This window comes from Falco naumanni, chromosome 9 (assembly GCF_017639655.2).
Source record: "Falco naumanni isolate bFalNau1 chromosome 9, bFalNau1.pat, whole genome shotgun sequence".
In the NCBI taxonomy this organism is placed as follows: domain Eukaryota; kingdom Metazoa; phylum Chordata; class Aves; order Falconiformes; family Falconidae; genus Falco; species Falco naumanni.
This window is the reverse complement of record NC_054062.1, coordinates 52,156,921-52,176,759: the sequence shown is the minus strand read 5'-3', so window position 1 is coordinate 52,176,759 and position 19,839 is coordinate 52,156,921. Positions and strand designations below refer to the sequence as shown.

Sequence of the window (19,839 nt, the reverse complement as noted above, 5' to 3'; positions counted from 1 at the left end):
GAGCACAACCTCACTGTACTTGACAGAGGATCCTCAGGAGTTGTTTACACATCCAGCTGCAGCTGTTAGGCTGTATTTTCACAGGTTTTGCACCAGTATTTAAGATGTGCATACATCTGGGGTTCCCAGACAGTTTTGCTCCAGTACCACAGCCAGCAGAGAAGCAGCAGTGCATGGTATGATGCCAAGCTACACAAATGAGGCAAAGGAAGCACGTGTCTCTTCAGACAACACACACGTCCCCTGCTAAAACAGTGGCCTTTGCACCACCAGCAATCCCCATGCCAGTGTTTGAGCCACTGCTTTGCATCTTTTAATGGCATCATCTCCAGCCATGAGCTGAAGGAACACAGGAGCTGATGCCCCAGTCAAGTACAGCTCCTGCCCTTCAAACCATAAGTATTCCACACGGGATCTAAAAAGATCCATGAGTTTGAAGGTAAAATGCAGCTTCTGACAACCTGGAAATCCCCCTCTGGCAGCCGCGAATTGTCAGCAAAAGAAAGACCCATTTTCCTTGTACCTTCCCCTGCTGGGGGACTTTTAGGAAGCAGTTGTTGTGATGTTTTTACCACCCTGGCTGTCCATTGCCGCACGACAAACGCTGTATGAACACTTGCCCATGAGCAGAGTGCAGCAGCCGTGCCCTGGCCAGCCCCGCGTTTTGGCAGGAGCACACCCTGCCATGAGCACCTGCGCCCACCGCGCCGCCTTCCCAGCTGCGGGAGCTTTCCGGGCTTTGCGGAGCAGCACAGCTCTTGCTTTCTGCCAAAGTTTTAAGCAACTGTCATCACATCATGTCTATGCAGCACCATTCACAGCGGCCTCCTGCAAAAGAGTAAATTGATTTTATAGGGCCCTTCTGATGTTTGTCCTACCAGCACGGTCCGCACGTCTTTCCCAGGCTGCCATCTGGTACAGGTTTGCGTTAGGCTTCCCGCAAGAGATGAGGAGGGGGTCACACTTTTTCCCGCAGCAGTGTCTTCTGTAGGAAGCAGTGTCTTCTGTACCTTTTTCTGACATCTGTAGCAAACTATTTTCCTGCTTACTCCTTTTTATTTGCTGCCAGTTGCAGGTTTCAGTTGTCGCAGTCACTGCTTACCTGCAAATGCCAGCACGGTCCCTCCTGTGCAGGACACCAGAGCACACGGTTCTCCTGCGATCGCGTCATTCGTCTCCTTCAGGTGTCAGCATCAATGCTTTTATTCCATAGAGCTTCAAGTAATTCGTGAGTAATTCCATCATACATACACTGCATACATGTCACAGCTCATATGAAACTGAGGTGGCTATCACCTCCCAAACACTACCACAGTCTGGCCAGTATGTTTTACAGGCATTTCTCTGCACAGGAAGGAGCAGGTTGACAGCCAGCTGAACATGAGCCCCCCGCGTGCCCGGGGGGCCGAGAAGGCCAGCAGCACCCTGGCTGGCAGCCGAAGCAGCGTGGCCAGCAGGGCCAGGGCAGCGCCCGTCCCCCTGCGCTGGGCACTGGCCAGGCCGCCCCTCGAAGCCGGGCTCAGCTCTGGGCCCCTCACTCCCAGACAGACCCTGAGGGGCCGCAGCGTGTCCAGAGCCGGGCAGGGGGCTGGGGAGGGGGCTGGGGCACAGGGCTGCTGGGCAGCGGCTGGGGGAGCTGGGGGGGCTCAGCCTGCAGAAAAGGGGGCTCGGGGGGCCCTGATCGCTCTCAGCTCCCTGGCAGGGGCTGTGGGCAGGGGGGGTCGGTCTCTGCTCCCAGGGAACCAGCCACAGGACAAGAGGGAACGGCCTCAAGTTGCGCCAGGGCAGGTTTAGGTTGGGTATCAGGAAATATTTCTTCACTGCAAGGGTGGTCAGGCATTGGAACAGGCTGCCCGGGGAAGCGCTGGTGTCACCATCCCAGGGGGTATTTAAAAGACATATAGATGTGGCACTTAGTCACATGGGTTAGCGGTGGGCTGGGCCTGGCAGTGCTGGGCTAACGGTTGGACTCAATGATCTTAAAGGTCTTTTCCAACCTAAATGATTCTATGATTCTGTAATGAAAATCTTGCTAACTTAAGGAAATTCTCAATTTTTAAATTTAATTTCCCATCAATAAATCTAATTAATTCAATTTCTGATTCTTAATAAAAATGGTTTCCTACATCATTATAGCTACAATCTCTAATATCTGAGATCCTACAGGATTACAGTCTGTGTAAATACAATTTCTGCAAACAAATGGGTTTTACATACCATTTTCTGTTTCTCCATCTGTATTAGTAGCTATGTCAGCTTCAAACACCTACCATTTTGAAAAAAGACGAAAATAAAATTACTAGGTTTTCTCTCTGTCACACTGAGAAGACAGATATTTGTGACTGTGCCATCTTCAATTTGACAAGGCTTAGGATATTCCCTTTCAAGAATTGAATTATCTTAAATATATCCCCACCAGAAAAAATTAGGACTGTCATTGAGGTTATTTGACATTCTGCAAGCACTGGAAATCTTTCCCTTGAATGGGAAATTTTGTGTTATAAATGTTTGTGCAGTTTTTAACTAACCCACTTGACCACAGTTCCGACAGTTGTGAGATGGTTGTTCATAATATATTTGTATGGCAAAACGTTGTTATGCAAAAGCAAACTTTACGCTTCCTAGCTCACACATACGAGCACGCCGTGCAGCACAGCTGGGCCAGTTGTGGCTCTCCGTGCAGCCAGATGATGCTCCACTGCTTGCACAGATATACAGATGGGCAGAAAGATTCCTCCCTGGCCAAAATTTGTTGTCTGCGTCCCATTTACAAGCCTCTACAGAGTATCCAAGTTAACATTTCCGGCACTGATTTTGAACATGGGGTTGGGAATTGCACAAAAATTCGGGAAAAGAATGACTGAAAGGTTTTGAATTAGCAATAAGTTAAAACTACATCACTGTCAGCAACTACCACTTACAATCTTCACCATTCATGTAAACCAGAAAGGCAGAGAAGAGAAAAAGAAAAGAGAATCAAAGGAGGTCTTAATAAACCTAAAGAAAAGACCCAAGGAGAAAACTTCACAGAATACAAATCACCGCTGAAACACAGCTGGTGTGTAACTTTTAATTGTTTTTAAGGAAAGCTAATCCCCATGGGTTTTGAAGACGGGACAGCTTTGGGTTTAAAGTCATTTACCAAGTGTATTGTTCAGAGGTGCCTTCAGGCAAAATCACTTTTCTGTTTGTTTGGCTATTTTTTCTTTTTTTGGGGTTGTGGTTTTTTTTTTTTTTTAATATTATTTAGCTGTGGGAAGCATCATTACAGCCAGCCTTCCACTTCCAAATTTTCCTTTGTTTTTCTTGCAATTAGGCCAGCTCTAGGATGGAGCAGGGGAGGATACTCACAGCGTGACAGCACTCTGATGGCCATGGGCTGAGCCGGCCACACCATGTGGTCCATCACACTGCAAAACTCCAGCTGCAAGACCCTTCGACTTCTCGGGTTCTCCAGCTCCAGTTTCATGTCCTGGGAATGCATTTTCTAGGTGAGCAGAAATACTGGTGTTTGCTTCTTTCCCACTTTAGGAAGACACTGAAGCCGGATGAGGAAACTGCATGGGGAATTACAGCAGTGAGGGAAAAGCATAAACACGTGTTTTTACCAATCAAATTCTAAAGAGAACCCCCTTTTCCTTTCATTTCTCTTTCTGCAAAAAACATGACTCCTTCATGCACTCCCTCTCCTATTCCCCAGTCACTGGACCCATGTCCTAGGGTTTCACTTGGGAAATCAAATCAAAAATCAAATCCCTGCAGTGGCGGTTCCAGGGCTCAAGCACAACCCAGATTCTTGGCAAAATGACTCCCAAAAATCCCAGAAAGCTGGGAAAACAACATAGCAGTCCCTCTTGGGGAAGGCTTAGGAATGTAGAAAATTTGTTTTATGCTTAAGGCACTCTGAACACCTAGGATTGATTTGTATAGAACAGGGGGCTAAGAGAAAATAGCAAGAGCAAATGATCTTGGTTTTTTCTAAGTGTTTTTTTCTAAAGGTAGTTGGAGTGTTGGATGGCACTTTCTGCTTTCATTGTTTAATGGCCGGGGTGACCCCTAGAATAAGGACTTATCTGTGAGAGTGAGCAGTGCTTTTATTTTTTTTTTTAGAACAATTTCTGAAATCAGACTGAATACTTTGAATATTAGCAGCCCACCTACAAACGAATAAGCAGCTCCTGAGATATTAACATGCCTCATGACATAACAGGTTATAAACTGGCATTTTATAGAGGTACAGCCACAAAACTGGTGTAAACCCCACAAACTCTTTGGCCAAAATTCCAGTAACCCAGAGGAGAGGAACAAATTGCAATTCTTTTCTGGTTCAAAGACTCTTGTTGAGTCATGATGTCCAAAGAAAGCCATTCCCCAGACTGCCGAGATTACCTAAATACTGCCCTGACCTCTTTCCTATTTATTTCACAAGGTTTTACACTACATATGAATATGTATATGAAGTACTAACTTGCTCTCTCTGGACAGAAAGAAAGTTCAAATAATTATTCATTTGTGATCACTCTCCAATTAATTTAAAGGGTATATAGGTAACCCTCAGTGTCCTATTGACTAGGATTAACAGAAAGTACAGTGGAAGACAGGAGTGAACACCTGCATAAGAATGATCTAATTGAGTCTGGAAAAGGAATAATCTTTACAAACCTGCAGCTTCAAACAGGCACGTCAAAAAGGCTGATCTGGGTAATGGACTCTTCCTGGATGACCAAGGAGAATTTTTCCTGAAGCCCTTCATCAGAGGGAGGCTGTTAAACAGACCAAGCAGGAACGGCTAAATACGACAAAGGCAGGACCCGTCTGGCTGCTCTCGCAATAGAAGTTCACCACTGAAGGAAGCTGTGCATCTGCCATCCTCTGAAAGAGGGATTAACAAAATCATTTCTTGCTTTGATAACAAAGTCATTGCAGCTGTACAACAACATGGACAGTGGCTTCTCTGTCAGCATGGACTATGCGAGCAAGGGTTCCTTAGCCAGGAAACAAGGAGATTGATGAGGAACGTGGCAGAAGTCTACAAGTCACAGGTGCCTTAGCTCCATGGAAGCCCTGAACCCAAGGGAGATCTCGGTGGTAATTTTGCACTTATTAAGAGGTCGGTCCCAGCTCCAGTCCTTTCTCCAGGCTCTTTGGAGGAGCACAGAAACACAGCTCCACCACAGGTGATCGGGTGCAGACAGAGAGCTGTGCTCCAAATGGCGCTGTGTGCCCAGTGCTACTAACGAAGCATGTAAAGCTAAGAGAAAATTGCTGGCAAAATCATGGATCCTATCATTTCCTCTGCTGGGTCTGTAGGGAAGCAGACGCTGCACTTATGGAGAATTTTATTCTCTCAGCAGCTTTGATTATTGATGGGGACTCAGTGCCAGCTGTGGCATAATAATTATCATAAATTATATGATAATGTATAAGAAATTATCATAAAATCATAAGCATTAACCAAAATAAGCAATTTGCAGAAAGTTTTTGGTGAGGTGGTCATCCCCTTTCATCTTACCTTCACTCATCCTTCATATAAGGAGAAAAAAATAGTGACTTGGTGTAGCATGTATACTCAATTGTTAACTTTATGTTGCTTGCAAGGCCAATCCTGTAGTCATGCAAAAGCCTTCCCTGACAAGTTTCTAACTTGCCCTACACTTTACTGTTTTAGTTTGTGCTGGCATGACAGGAGGTGGTTTATTTTGCAGAAAGAACTGTTTTTCACAGGGACACTGGTGGACTCTTTTTTTTTTTTCTTTTCTTTTTTCTCTTTTCCGTATTTTATTCTCTAAAGTTAACACTACTGGCAACCAGGAAATCTCTCTGCCTGAACTATGATGAAGTCATACAACACACCTTAGCCACTCTGCAAAGCCTATAATAAATTAGGTGATTCACTCAGTGTACAGATTAAGCACAGAGTTTGGAAAGCATGCAGAAATAACTCAAATGAAGTGACTTTTTAAAAAAAAAATACAAACACATCTGGGTGTATTGATAGCACTGTAGAAATATTACAGTCTCTGAATTTTCTTACTCTATATAAATTTCTTACTCATAACAGTCCAAACATAGATGGTATTATCTCAGAAAATGTAAACATCTGCCTAATTTGATTTGGCTTCAGCTCTGCTACAACGAGTTGACCTGTTTCTAAGGAAAAAAATTTAATTATTCTGCTCAGAAGTGAATCAGGCAAAGTACAAGCCTGTGATTTCATCAATCTAACATTTTTAGCAGAAACATCTCAGTGGAGTGACTGACATTAAATGACATTACACACTAAATCCCTCTTAGCAGACAGCATGCTTGGTGGTGTTTTGTTTTTAAATATTTAGGGTTCATGGATTTGTGTAGTCTATTATAATTCATGTGTGTCTTATGATGTATCATTGATTCCATCTGGGCTGGATCAGCTGTTATTATTACCTGTCTCTCCTCCAATTTACCTTCCCTAAACAAGACAAATTCTTTCCTCACAGTCCAAAAGGAAGGCTATCTCTAAGGTTTATCTCACCCCAACGTTTTATCTCAAGAGGGCCAATAATTGGTGAGTCAGGGAAGAAACACTGCAGAACACAAAAACTTCTCACAGAAACACCCTGCTGGCTTTCACCAGCTTGCAAGTTTTATGGAGATTATATCAGCATCTCTGTGTGCTTTAATAGCCACTGATGAGTTTATTTCCCATAACTTCTACTAACAACCTCTTTACTCTTCCACTTGGAATGTCCTTTAGCAGTTCTACATTTAGTTAAGCACTCTTAATTGCTTTTCATTTGTGGGGCTGGTAGGTTGGGGGGGGTTTATCTTCCATTTTTTTCCTCAGGAATTTCACTGTACGAAGCATAGCATCCCTGTAAGATTTCTGCTACAAGAGACAGCTGATTGTCATTCCCAATCCACCTTCTTACAGCTGTCGATGTTGTTATTTATCTGCATTACCACTCTCCTTGAATCACCTCTTTACCGGTCCGAGTCCAAGCCTACTCTGTCCCTGGAGCTGGTGATTCACAGAGATGTTGTCACCAACACCAAGATCTCTCTCCTGAGAAGTAGTTTGGAGATTACTTGGCATAGGCAGGGCTAGAAATATATATTCCCACTTTTATTATCCCAGAGTTTCGCTTTTTTATGTCATGATAAATGTATCACCTAGTCACTGAGGTCCCTTTGCAAACTTCTGAGGCTCTACTAATAACTCTCCTTTGTGAAATCTGATTTAAATAGATGGGTGGAAATGTAGTAAACATCCCTAATCTCAATTCATTGTGATCAGTAATAACATTTTTGATGGATTGCAGTAGTAGAAGAATAGAGAGCCCTGCTCTCTTTTGTCCCAACTCACAGAGAGCAGAGGTACAAAATACTGTACATGAAATGCAGGTTAATAGAAAAATAAATAGAAGAGTTTAATAGAACAATGAAGAGGCATGTGCTAAATAGTCTTAAGCATCATTATACAATTATTAGGCTATATCACTGTAAGTATATGAAAAATATATCAAAGGAGACCTGACGTTTATTGCTTTCTTCTTAAGTTCACCTGACAACTTTTCCAAGAAAAATGAGTCTGTTCCAAGAGCGACTATACGACGCTAATGCAAAACCATGACTGTGCGGCGATTTACCCTCGCAAGGCTGAGAACTGGCTCCAGGCAGGTCAGTAATGTGCAGGCCAGGTCTGGAGTCAGAGCCTTGATACTGGATCACAATGATTTATTCAAATCCACAAACAAGACTACAGGCTTAAGATCTCCCTCATTACCACTTCCCAGGAGCACCAGGCTGCATTATCCCTTAATAGTATAGTATTTTCCCTGGCTTTGAAACCGTTAGCAATTTTATAGGGCCTAACAGGCATTACAGGAGGAGTCAAGCTGCATAAACTACTTCCACATGCAGATAATTTCCATTTTAGTAACCCACACAGGTAAAGCGACACCTGTAACCCTGGAGAAATTTCAGTAATATCTCTGACTCCAAGCTGAATCCTTCTAAATCAAAATAATTAATTTTAACAAGAATTTGAAGATCATCCTTGTGTATAGCTCAAGATTTTAAGTAGATAGCAAATAATTTAATTTATTTAAGAATTTAGTTGAACATGGGATTGAATAAATTCGCTAGAGACAACTGGAAATCCATGCATACAAGCATCAAGGAAGACCTTAACAGGCAGAATCCCCTAATCCCATACTTGTGAGTATAGCTCAAGTGCAGTTAAAAGAATTTCTCTCCAGAATTGAATTCTTTCTTAAGCAACATTATCTGGATAATGCAAGGACACATTCCAGTAAAAAAAAAAAAAAAAAAAAAAACCAAACCCCCCCAAAACAAAAAAAAACCCACACTGGAATTAAATTTTTACATGGCAGGTAACAAATATACTAAGACTCCTAAATAAAACTATAGTAGTTTCTGAAATGAGAGATTTCCTAAAAAAGGACTTTTTTAAAAAGTTAAGAATAGGTTAGACAATATGCATCCCAAAGATATATATATCTCCAATATATAACTAAAGACAAAAATACTCTCCTTGCAGAAGAATATGTATAGCACTTAGTTTATGGTCCAAAGTACAAAAAAAAAAAATTTAAGAATGACTCAAGATCAGTTGAGCTCATGAATTCTCTACCTTCTCAATGAACCGTGCACTTGCCAGCAATCCTTCCTAGGCTAAAAAATAAAAATCTAACAGAGTGAGTAGAAATCCCAGGAGTAGAGCACAACGCGTTGGCAGCGTAAGTACCCTCTCTTTCCCACAAACAAACCCAGAAGCTCCCAGCACCCCTCCTGAGCACAGACATCGCTTTCCATAGCTGCACACCAGCACGAACCGAGACCTCTTTGGGGAAAGCCCTTGTGAAACTTCCATCCATATCTCCAGAAGGAAAGGTTCTGTTAAATCAGATGTTTACCTCAGTCAGCTCCATCCCATACATGTATCTTCTAATCTGATGGATTCAAAAGTCAGTGAAAGCTGAATGCAACCATAATACTTCAGCAAATGGTAATCACGGAAAAACCAAATGGCGCAGCCACCCCCTCCCCCCAAACCCGTGACTCCCCGCAGGAAACCCTCAAGTGTAAAGCTGAAAAGCTGAACCTCTTTGGTTTCAGTCCACTGATGGATCTCTAATCTTTCGTCTGCCTTCCAGGTTTTTTTTTTTTTATTTCCATAGCAAACACGTACCATGGAATTGTATCTTAACAGGGATATTATTTTTTTTTCCTCTTTTAATGTCTACCTCTAGACATAAACACCTGAACTTCATTTTCATCTTTATACAATGTTCCAGTGTTGACCTCTTGTTTCTTCTAAATAGAGAAAACTCCTGTTGCACTTATCTCTGGGATCAAACTGGGTTATTTCGGGGGTGCTTATGCATGCTATAGAACTATACAGGCAGCTGCGTAAGTGTTCAGAATCTACCAGTTCCACAACTCATATACAAAAAAATACCAGGAAAACACAAAGCAGGAGTGACAGAAGCTCTCTCCTATAGCTTCTGCAGTTTTCAGAGGCTTTCCAAGAGCCCATGTAGTCCTTTAAGCATTCAGAGAGCATTCCTGATACTTATCATAATATCTAAGACTGTTATTAAATCTCGTCCAATTTTCTGTCTGTAATTCAGCAGAAAAGCGCAAGAAAGCCCTCCCTAAACTGCCTCTAGAGAACAGGGACTCAGAATGTCAATCAGATGAGTTTGTGCCTATTTATGTTAGTAGTTATGAATCATCTCATGAAAAAAAAAAACATATTTTAGCTTGACTGACCTTACATGCTGTCAGCTGATGCCTGAAAAAAAATTCAAAACAAACTGGAGTCTGCAAAATTGTTAGACTCACAGAATGGTTTATGTTGGAAGGGACCTTGAAGCCCACCCAGTCCCACCCCGTGTCCCGGGCAGGGCCCCCCTCCCCCCAGCCCAGGCTGCCCCCAGCCCCATCCAGCCTGGCCTTGAGCACTGCCAGGGATGGGGCACCCACAGCTGCTCTGGGCAGCCCGGGCCAGCGCCTCGCCGCCCTCACGGGGAACAATTTCTGCCTCACAGCTCATCTGCATCTCCCCTCTCCCAGCTTAAGGCCATTCCCCCTTGGCCTGTCACCACGTGCCCACGTACAAAGCCCCTCTCCAGCTTCTTGCCGGCCCCTGTAGGTGCTGGGAGCTGCTCTAAGGTCTCCCCGGAGCCTTCTCCTCCCCAGGCTGAGCAGCCCCAGCTCTCCCAGCCCGGCGCCACAGCAGAGGGGCTCCAGCCCCCTGACCACCTCCGTGGCCTCCTCTGGGCTCGCCCCAACAGGTCCGTGTCCTTCTCGTGCTGGGGGCCCCAGAGCTGGTCGCAGCGCTGCAGGGGGGTCTCACGGGAGCGGAGCAGAGGGGCAGAATCCCCTCCCCCGCCCTGCTGGCCACGCTGCTGGGGATGCAGCCCAGGGCACGGGGGGCTCTCTGGGCTGCGAGCGCACATTGCCGGGTCACATGGAGCTTCTCATCCACCGACACCCCCAAGTCCTTCCCCTCGGGGCTCTTCTCAACCCATTCCCTGCCAAGCCTGTAACTGCACCTGGGATTGCCCCAACCCACGTGCAGGACCTTGCACTTGGCCATGTGGAACTTCATGAGGTTCACACGAGCCCACCACTCACACCTGTCCAGGTCCCTCTGGATGGCATCCCTTCCCCCCAGCGTGTTGACCCACCACACAGCTTGGTGTCATCGGCAAACTTGCTGAGGGTGTGTTCGATCTCACTGTCCATATCCCTGACAATGTTAAACAATTGTGGTCCCAGTACGGAGCCCTGAGGAATGTCACTTGTCACTGGTGTCCACCCAGACATTGAGCTGTTGACCACAACTCTTTGAGTGCAACCATCTGGGCAGTTCATTATCCACCCAGTGGTCCATCCATCAACCCATGTCTCTCTAGTTTAGAGACAAGGATGTCCTGTGGGACAATGTCAAATGCTTTACACAAGTCCAAGCCCACATTCTCTTCCATTGGTTCCTTCATCCAGCATCTAGTTCCCAGAATTCAAGCCTCATTTTTTATGGATATTTTATCACAGCAAGGGCCAACAAAATAGTGCAATTAAGTCCAAAGGCTAGGAGTGCAGCATGTAAAAGACAATGGCAGCTGATTTACTATTTCAGCCTTGCAAATGCTTTTCACTGCAGCCTTGGCAGACAAGAGAGGAACCCAACCCAAAATCTCCAGCAGAGTTGTAGGAATAATTGATTTTTCAGTTCACTAGCCAAATTGGAAAAGTAAATAATTTGAAATTACCCAAAATGCTTTTTGTTGTTGTTTCTCATTAAGGTGAAACACGGGGCGAGATAACACTGCTTCTCCTTCACCCAGCAGACTGTCTATAGGGTTTTTTCAGCCAACATGTAGGTGACCTGGATTGAACCCCTTGATTCCTTTGCCCTTCTAAAAGAAGGGCTTTTATCATCACCTTACAACATATTTGGGAGAAGGTTGTTCTTGTTCTCTTACTGCTCATTTCCATGAGTTATTTCACCATCCATTAGAAGAGCAAAACAGGTGTCCTCCCACCAATGCAAGACACGTGTCCCAAATACCAGATGATTGAATTACTCTTGGCACTCAAGTGCTTCGTATCAAGTGAAGCATAATGGATAGGAAAGCTGTCTGCTGCAGACGACTGCATATACAATGGTTGGGACGTTCCTCTGAGAGCGGAGGAATCATTTCAAATCCCTGTACCCTGAACCTCTGTTTCCCAAATGAAAATGTGGGCTTGTCTTGTCTGGGGCCGAGGCCAGCAACGGATGCCTAAAGAAAAGTGTAAGAGCAGGAAAAGCACATACTTATATTTCTCTAGAATACTCTCCCAGACTCCAGCAATTCCCAAACACTATTGCTTATTTACTAGCCTTTGATGAACACTTTTCCCAGTGTTTTAACTCTTTCAGAATGCCTTAACCATTTGCAAATTTCCTATCAGCAATCATCTAAAAGGGCATCCTTCCCTCTTGAACTTTGAGTATAGCCACTGGGAAAAAAAAGAGGGGAAAAAGAAAACCACCCCAACAGACCTAAATCAAAACATTTTTAAAATTGACCAAGATTTCTGATTAGTTCCAGAAAATCAACAGCCCTGTTTTTCAGGTTTTGCCAGCCAACACACTAGAGCTTAAACTGTACCTGTACAGCTGGACCTGCAACAAACCCAAGTCTTTGGTGGCTTGGTCCAGAAGGGAACTCTGTTTACAGTCACCAGCCAGTCCCTGGCACGTGTGTGAGCATCCGCTTCCCAGGAACAATTGCACAGGGTGCCATCGACGCAGAGCGAGTACGTTTTGCAGGCAGGCAGACAGGTGAAAAGCAGCATGAAGGTACCATTAAAAGGGAATGGCTTTTTCTTGCTGAAGTCAGACAGACAGGCAGCTGAAGTGGCTGTTCTTAGTTGGAAGCTAGTCACATCGTTTAACTGTAAATAGTAAAAGATTACTGAAAACTGCAGAATAAAAAATAACTGTTTTGAATTAGAAATGCAAGAGATTTAAATTCTTCTTTTTAATATATTTATTTAGAAAGATAATTATCTATTAAACAGAAATGCTTTACAAAATGCTTGATTATGTTCATTCGAGTATTTTCTTAAAACTAATTGAGTTAGAAATCCCTAATTTCCTTTTATAAACAAGGTCATAAAATGCCTTAAAAATCTCGCAGGAAATTCATGAAAATTTATGCAGTATGGTATGAAAGAGTAAATCTGTGTTGTGCTTATGGATACTTTCCAAATACATGTATATCTTAATTAATCCCATTAATTTTACAGGATTGCTTGCTTGTAAAGAAAGCAGCTTTCTTGAATGGAAATTAAATTTTCAGCTTCAAAGTATGGGGTTTTTTTACAATAACCAACACTGAAAAACACAAAACATTTCTTGCTGCATGGAAAGCTTGATTTGTTTTTCTCATATATATTTTCACAGCAGTGACAGCAACTGATGGCTTAGTACTTGCCTGCTATATATAATGCTATGCAGGACATGAAATAATTATTCATTTTATTATAGGTCTACTGAGGGAGCTACATTTGAGTTTAAGGTTAACATGACAATCGGATGAACAGTATTTTCAGCTTTTTATAACTACGGAATAATAGTTCTTTCCAGCTGGCATTTGTATACCTAGTCTGAGACTGTAGGCTCCAAACATTCAAAAAAAATTCACTTCTGGCACTGCATTATACTCAGAAGGGAAAAAAAAATCAATATTAATTCCTTAATTTTTCTTATAAATGGTTTTATTTACTTTAAAAGCTGAGTTTGAGCATAAGATTTATTAGTTCTTTAACACTGATCACTTTTGCTATCTGAAAACATCCACCACCCTGCAGGTTGCTGTGTGATCTTACACAGACACGTTCAGCTCCAAAACTAAAATATTGTCTCCAACATGAGCAAATCACTAAATCAGAGGCATAACCTGAGAATCTGTGTGCTTCCTAAAGCTCAGTGTCATTCCAAAGGATACTGACCAAAGGCACATCGACTTTTAGAAAATAATAGAAGAGGTTGTAGGAGGTATATTCTTGTATTACTGTACCTTGCAGATTAAGTTTTCTAAGTCTCTTATCATATCCTGAATTGGCTTGATTTCCTGCAGCAACTACTCTAACTTGGACATCATATTTTATCTCAATATTTATCAGCTCACTCAAGAATTCTAGACCAACTAAAACAGCTTAAAAGAAAAACAGGTATTTAGTTCCATGATTTCTCTTCAGCTCAGTGCACTCATTAGTGCTCACTTCAACTTGGTAAGTAAATAATCCAGAATTTTTGGTCAATTTAATAATTATTTGTAATTCATAAATATGTTTTCACACATAAAGAAGTTGTATTGAGTAGTATGGTATAACTGTTAAAAGAACATCTTCACAAGTAGAAAAGTGCAAGAGCCTTATACGATACTAGGCAATGTGTGAGCATGTGTGTGTAGAAAGATATTTGTGTTTAAAAAATATTCTTCCTTTCAGTTCATCAGACACCATAAAAACACTCATAAACATAAAAACTAAAACTGAAGGCACAGCTTTTCCCTGGATACTGTTTTCACTATTTTCACAAAAATCCATGCAAAAAACATTACACAATACAATTTAGCTAGCCAGACTTCTAAAATCTTGGTAATTTGTGCATACTGTAATAAGTGCGCTATATTACTGGCAGCACACACACACACACACAAAAAAAAACCTACCTTACTTCAGCGTAGGGATTTAAATTGTCAAAAGAATTCCTTGTGTCTTCTTAAAGATAGCATAAATCATGGCAAAAGTCATTAAATATCCAACAGAACAAATTCATTCTCCAGGCTATCTCTTTCTAGGCCTTTTTTCCAGGCTGCCTCCAGAACCTGTCTATGACTATCTGAAGAAAATCATAATACACAGTATGCTGTGAAACTAAGTTTTGTTTAAAACAACTGTAAGTTGATTGTATGTATTTGCTTGTAAGAAAGAAGCTAACAAGGAAAAAATGCAAATGTTTTGCATTGGGTTTTTTCCTGCTAAATATGCTGGAAGCATATGACAAATACCAATAATAAACTAACATCTGCAGGTGTAACGAAAGGCAAACTTGTTCAAGGCTGCAGGAAAGTGGCAGCATCATGTATCAGCAAAAACATCTAATAGCACAGGTAACAACAACAACAACATGGCCTGTCATCTGTAATTAGGTGCTATGAATCATAGTCTGTGTTTTTCTTTGAACCAAAGTGTATCTACTGGGTTTTGTGGAAGAAAAGAAGAAAAAAAATGTAGGGTGAATGGTTAAGTCTCACGACTTGTGAAGCTGATGCCCTAGCAGGCTATAGGGAACCAGATGGAGCGAGGACTTCTCAGTGCCGGATACGGGGTTCATGCTCTGGTCAGACAGAGACGACCCCAGCACAGCCCAGTCTGGTGGATGGAAAGAAGCCGCCAAAGGCCAAAGCCCACAACGCAGCAGCCCTGGCACGTCCCAGCCTCCGCCGGCAGCACCGGCTCCCGCAGGGCTGTGCGATGCTCTGCCCTGAGCTGATCATGAACCCACAGACGAGGATGGTGCTAGACCTGCTCCAGGAAAACAGCTTTCAGCACAATTAGATTACTTTGTAAACTTTAAACCTTAGCAATCTCTCTGGGCCATTGAGATACTGTAGGATTATTTAGTAATCCCTCGGTATTTTTCTACTTCTGCAACTTCAGCATCACAAGGACGCAAGTGGGAAGGACAGGAAAACTCAGCAAGACCTGAGCCTACAGCCAGCCAGCCTGCAGGCTGACATCCACGCCAAGACTGGGAGTGCAAAGAGCTGCTGCCCAGGCTCCAGCACCAAGCGCTGGACTTGCGACGCTGCAAACATAAATACCCGAAACATCCTGGAGAAACAGCATGTTCACATCCAGGCTGATTAAAACACCAGCTCTAGGAACAAACCAGGGGCTGCGCTTGCAGAGAGGTGCAGAGGCAACGGCTCCCCACCTGGAGCCTGCTGCAGCCCCCAGACGTGCCGAGCCCCAGCAGCGTGCAGGCTGCTCCCAACGTGCCTGCTCCACCAGCTCAGCTGCACAAGGGCTGGGAGCCGAACCTGGGCAGGGAAAGGCAGCCACTGCTGCAGAGGGTAAGGCAAAAAATATCACTCCTCTAGCCTGTAAGGGAATCTGCTCTTCCAATAAGGAATTCACTTCTTTTCTTGCTTTTCTTAAAGTTGCGATTATTTGATGATGGGTATATCCTTCCCTTATGGTAGCTGTGTTGTAGCAGCAAAAAAACAGAGGCTGATTTGGGGATTGTTCAAGAAAGCAGAAGCACATTTTCATGAAGAAACCAGTCTTCTTCCCTTTGGTGCACTACTTGGCAGAGACCAACGGCCCGTGGATAACAGATGGTCAGGAATTTCATCATAACCTGGCAGGCCTGACACGCTACCTACTGGGATAGGATCTGTGGCAAAAAGATAAAAATGGCCCTGCATAATGGATAGAAGAGGTCTGAACATTTAAATACGTTTGCAGAGCAGCTAATTAGATCTTAAATTATCAATATCCTTGGAAATTAAGTCTTTTTGGATGCTAGGCATACAAGCAGACCTTCACAAGCAAATAATATGATTTAAGCACATACCAGAAACTATTCAGACCTCACAGTTTTGACAGCAGCAGGAAAACAAGAACAAAAGCAGCACAAATAAAATGCAAATAAAGCTCATTACAAAGCCAGAATAAAGCCAAGCATTCCTAATAATCCAGCATGTGTTTAAACTAATGCATACTCATAGTTCATGGTCACTTAAGCAAAGCAGTCAGAAGTAACCACCCTGGACAGAAGTGCATAAAGCAATGGCGGAAGGAAGGAAGAGCAAAATGAGCACATCACAAAGCACATGGACTCGAAGAAAATTGAATAAAGCGGCCAGTCAGGAGATAAAATAACGGCAACATCGGAACAGTAATAACTCTTATCAGTTCTACAGAAGGCAAAATATACTGTCATGCCTTAGCAGCTTAATTTTCTACACAAGCCTATATAGCAAAGCTGAGAGCTTGCTAGGCAAGAGGCAAGTCACCACGCGCTCGCACCACCCCAAGCCAAGGCAGCACAACAGAGCGCCTGCGCTCGCTGTCTCCTCTGATCAGTCTCTGATGGCATGCCGTGACTGCTGCATCACTTACACAACGGATTATTATTTTTTTCCCCCAGCCTAAGACTTTCTCATGTGTTCTGCATGGTGTCACTCTTCTTATCTTGAGCCCTTGGTAATCCTAGCCTTTGAGTTTTTTGATTCTTTTGCCATGCTGTAAAGTACAGAGAGACCTCTTTGCATTATCATTTCAGACTGTTCCAGCCAGGGAAGGTAGGAGCTTTGGGAATTACATCTTCAGAAAGAACCTCCAGCCTCAGCCAGGCACATGCAGAGTTTTTAGCCGAGCAGCGGTTAACAAGACATTTCAAGACAAACCTGCTATGAATTGATAGCTTTTGTCTAATCTAGCTTTCCGGGCTGCTGCAGATTGCCAAACCCCACTGCAGATGTTCCCAGCAGCTGTGTGCTGCATCAGACCCTCAGCTTTACACCCTCAGCTCCCAACAGGGCATCGCTGCAGTGGAAGGGATGGGGTGCTGGCCAGCCCTGCTTGGAGAGATGCCAGGGGTCTTCCCACCCCCAGCAAGCTGATGCTCCAGAGCTTCCTCTCCTCTATCCCCCTACAGAGGAGCATTGCTGAAAAGCCTTTCTGTGAACGTTTCATGCTGTATAAATTCATACTCATTAATACCAACGCAACCGTTCAGCACTTGTAACACACCATGTGGGGCAGGGTTACAGACCTTAGCATCTCAGCCAGGAGGAGAGGAGTTACGCTCTTCACCAAACCTCAGGAAACACAGGATTCACACCATGGCAGTGGGAGCAAGCAACAGCATTCAGGGAAACAGGCATTATTGGCAGGCATGAATTAAATGCCTGTTTGATACTGTTGGAGAGTCTGAAACCACTCTGCAAGGAGATGCTTAAATCACAAGCCCGCGTGCCAGCAGCCAGGCTCTCCTTTGCCGAGGGGAGGTGCCTTTTCTGCTGTGTAGTGTAACAGGCTAACGGTGAGAATGGTGGCTGGGGAAGAAGGACCATAAAATAAAGATGAAACAATCCTGAAGAAGAAATCTAATTTTTATGAGGCTGAAGAGACAGAAGAAGGGAGCCTGGCTCCATAGCTTGGTTGCATGGGCCTTGGGGATGGGGAAGCTGGCTGGAGCGTTCCCCTCGAGGTGGGAGGCTGGTACCCACTGTCCGAGGACAGCAGTGAACCTGCATCTTCTGTTTCCACGGCAGGTGCTCTCACCACTAGGATGTTTCAGAACAGCACATGAACGTGTATTTTTTATATATTATACACATACCTACGTTATATATAATACTAAAAAAATAATATAAAATAAATACATATTTTATACATATATATATACTCACACACTTATAAAAAGAATAAAATACTGCTTGGAATGAAGCTTTGTGTAGTCTCAAAGCTGCTAGGATGCAGCAAATTCACCACACTGGGACCTTCAGGGCTCAGCCTCAGAAATGAAAGCTTTCTGTGTAAGACCTGCACCTTCATGTGGGCAAAATATTTGCTCCACCTCCCAGCAGGAGCCCTGGGCACATCCAGCAGCTGGACATTAAACCCTCGAGAGCTGAGAAACAGCGCAGCCCCTGGGAGTCTCCTGCCTCCCTGGGTGCAGAGGGAGAGCCAGGCTCTGTGGGTCCAGGCTTCATCTGCAAAGCAATAAATAGCCCTGCCTCGCGTGTACACCCCCCTCGCATGGCTGTTGGCTACTCAATCTCACTTCCAAAGTGTGGGCTCGTAGCATTTAGGTGTACAAGGTCCCTTTTCTCTGGCTTTCACCTTTCCTTCACCAGAAAAACATTTTTTTTCTCTCAATCTACACAAAAGCAAAGAAAATAATGAGTCTAAGCTGAAACTTGGGGAAGTTTTCTCCACCCGTGTGAATTAATATAATATTTAGAAGACAAAAATCTCCGTCCTACTCAGTTTCAGTACTTTGAGGGTTATTCTGCCCCACCACAAGCCTTGGAAATTGTGTGAAAATCCCAGTTCCTACTTCCAGCCTCACGCCAAACCCTAAAAACAATTGCTACTCTCCATTTTCAGCTCTTTGCCCAAGGCTTCTAAAACATCATATGGGGATTTGGGAGCCCCATTTGAAACAAATTGTTTTAATTAAAATAGTAATTTTCAGCCCCAAGAGATGTAAACTATTAAAGAATTGCCAGGAGGGAGATCTACTAATGGAGAGCAATGAGCAATTATAGCCAATCTGCTGCAGGTTCTCCGAGAAAAACACACTGGAAAACCAGAGCAGCCACTTGCCAACGGCCTATTTATCACTATAGACAGCTTTTAACGCTATACAGGTTTTTCCTTCCATAAAGGCTCAGCAAGTGCACTTCATTTTCTCATGTGTCATCAAGTCATTTTGATATAAGAGGAGAGATCAGCAAAGGGAAATGGAAGAAACAAATCTCCTCTCCGTTAAATAGCTCTTCAGCACCTGAAACAACAGGCGTGCAGAGAACAAGGGAGGCAGATGAAAATGTTTTTCCTCATGAAAGTGAACCCTCCATCTTAGACAATCCTGCATTCGTTCTCCCAGACACTCAGTATTTCAGGAATATTCTTTTGGGATGTACCGGATTTCAGGAATACAGAAACCCCAACCAAGTTCATGTTTCCATTTTCCCACACAGAGTCAAAAGTGGACATTATCCAACCCAAAACTAAGTGCTCAGGTGCTTCCCTGGAAAGGTAAATGTGAGGAAAAGGAAGAAAGGAAGAGGCTGTTTTGTGATTATTTTTTTTTCCTCCCAATTGCAACATGGAAGAAAACCACCAAGAACAATAACAACTTAAGCAAGTTATCCGACAGCCACCCACCTTCTTCCTAAATTAACCTTTGCTATTTTGATTTCTTACTGTGGACGATACACAGATTCACTGGAAGGACAAACCTCAGAAGACAAAACCCCTTGCCGTTCCAAAGGTCCACATTTCTGATCAACGCTCCTTTCATGTTTCACAGTGAATGTCTGCCATAAATGTAGCTTGAAGGAATTTTACTTCTGTTCTGACTCATGGAACGCTTCCCATTATGAAGAAATGTTGGCTTGCTTTTACAGCTTCAAGTGTACTGCTGTTCACAGACCCCATAGCTTCAAAAGAATACGATCAGCTGGAAGAAAAAAAAAAAAAAAAAAAAAAAAGACTGACACCTAAAAATGAAAACATTTGCATTTCTCTAGT

At 43.4% G+C, this 19,839-nt stretch overlaps 1 long non-coding RNA gene across 4 annotated transcripts in view; it reads right to left on the bottom strand.

Moving 5' to 3' along the window:
• The window catches only part of LOC121093881, a 51,704-nt gene that overhangs the window by 4,062 nt on the left and 27,803 nt on the right, over positions 1-19,839 (bottom strand). For 2 of the 4 annotated variants that reach the window (XR_005829682.1, XR_005829683.1), the window contains one exon: positions 13,023-19,768. This is a non-coding gene — a long non-coding RNA (uncharacterized LOC121093881). Of the gene's footprint in view, positions 1-3,351; positions 3,539-10,765; positions 12,389-13,022; positions 19,769-19,839 lie in introns of those variants that run through there. The other 2 variants (XR_005829684.1, XR_005829685.1) reach the window with 2 other exon arrangements.